Raw genomic sequence first — 2,241 nt, forward strand, 5'->3', positions numbered from 1 at the left:
TAATTGCTAAACACGAAGGCAAACAGAATAGTCTTGCCAGCTTAATGAAACCAGGTGTCTTCATTCTGTGATTGATATTTTTGATATGGGGTTTACCGATACTTAATCTCAAGAGCAAAGAAAGCAGAAAACCAAACCAAACCTTGACTTTGACTAGAATATGACTTTACATGTAGTAGTTCCATGGTAGAATCCCTGTGACTTAGTTCTATGAATCTCTGAGTCAACGGCTGCGTTTCCCTGATATGATGCCTAGTTACTGTGAATGTCTACTGTGATCGTTTCCTACCTCTCCTTGATTCGCAGGTCAATTTTCAGGCAGCTAATAATCTACCTGTGGGCTGTCTTTTGGAAGCTCTGCCATCCCCTACCAGCTCAATAAAGTATCTCCCTGGAAAGAAGATAATATTAAGTGGAAAGATGTTTATCGAATTTCCTTTTCACTTGGTTACATCTGCCCTTCGTCTCTATCTTTTTCTGAAAAGAAAGCCCCTAATTGACAGAATGGCAATTAGTACTAGTATTCCCTCTAGTAACCAATAACCGTAAATCTTACAGTGTACATGTATTAGAGATGTGGGGAAAGGGTCCTTTATTCATAATGAAAGAAAATTGCCACTTAAAAAATATGACCCCTACAGGAAGTATTTAGGAAATGGTACCCACTGGTTACTAGTGTGGGTTAGAGTTTATCCTTTATTACATGTATGGACCCAAGTACATCCATCAAACCATGTTCTAGTTCCAGTTGAACCTTATTTACCTGGATGACCTGAGGCCGCCCACCCATCATCCTTAGCCTCATAGTCTCGATCTAAAAAGCCAGGATATCGGGCTAGACTTCTAAGGTCCCACCCAGTTGCTAGTCTCAATGACTTAACCATGTTAATAGCAACTCCAGTTTTCCCATTTTGTCTCTCCCCTCCCCCCATAAGTGACCTCTTCCAACAGGCGCTGCCAACAGGCGTGTTGAGAGCCACTGTAATGGTTTGGGAGCCATGAGTCAAGAGGTCCTTATTCTTAACCTTTAAGTATGACTTTGCTAAACAGGTAATTTCATGTCTAGGTTTACGCGCTGTCGGTTTCCCACGAATGGAAAACTACTCAACTTTTTAATTAAGACCAGCGAATCCCACTACATTTTTGTTAAAACGTGCGTTATCACAGGGTTGCCTGGAACTGGTTGGATTAAAAAAATATGGAGCAAGCAAATGTGCTCATACCGAATAGAAGAGCTGACAATGCAGTACACACAGTGTCTACACTAGAAACACAACAATGCGTTTTTGGGCGTCGACCCTGTGCCAGGCACACACAGGCTCATCTTTTCTCTAATCCCCCTAGCAATTGAAGATGGAGCCAGCTCATTTTAGAAATAAGCAAAGAAGCTTAACCTTGCAGGGGATTTCAACCCAGGTCTCTTCTTCCACAAACCAATTCTCATCTCGTGTTGGAACTCAACTTTTGAAGTTGTATAATTGAGCAGTATTATTGTTTATACTTAGATTGTGTGTAATTCAGGAGCTGTCCTCATTTTTCTCGTGTGTTATCCTACAAAATAGATACCATAGACAAATTTAGAAGCCTTTTCAGAATGATTCATATTTGGAGAAAAATTCAGCCATGAGACATTTGTAGTAGGTAGCCATAGAAACTGCAACCTCAATTTGCGTCTTATAAAAAAAGTTCTTTTATGAAGTTGAATAGACCAGAATTTCTGCTTTGTGTTTTAAAAACAGAGTGGTTATTAATGTGTGTGGTTATTTTCCCTACTCTTCTATTTTTATTGTCTGGTCGACACAGCCGTGCCTTTTGCAGCAGCTGGGATGTAAATATCAAGTGGAAAATGAGGCCCATTAGGAGTGGGAGAACAGCTGACGGAGCACAGCAAAGCCCCAGCTCTGCAGGGCCGACCGGCCAGTCCAGGCATGTTGGTTTCGGTCTGATTGGCTTGTCGGCTTTATGCTGAGCGAGCTTTAATGATTTAAAGGTTGGCACGAGAAGTGGTGTTTCTTGCCATGAGAATATCCATCTCTATTTGTAATCGACGTGGTAATTAAGGCCAGACTTTTTGATGGAGCATCATCTTCGCAGCATTTGAGGCGTGGTATTATATTATATGCTCATTTCTAGCTTTATTTCAAAGGTGCACATTATATGTTAAGAATCGTTTATGGTTCAAAGTCAGTTGGCGTCCTTCTTACCAATTTATAGGTAGATGTGTCACTTCAGGAACATAAG

The sequence above is a fragment of the Pteropus vampyrus genome, unplaced genomic scaffold (assembly GCF_000151845.1).
Source record: "Pteropus vampyrus isolate Shadow unplaced genomic scaffold, Pvam_2.0 Scaffold93, whole genome shotgun sequence".
In the NCBI taxonomy this organism is placed as follows: Eukaryota; Metazoa; Chordata; class Mammalia; order Chiroptera; family Pteropodidae; genus Pteropus; species Pteropus vampyrus.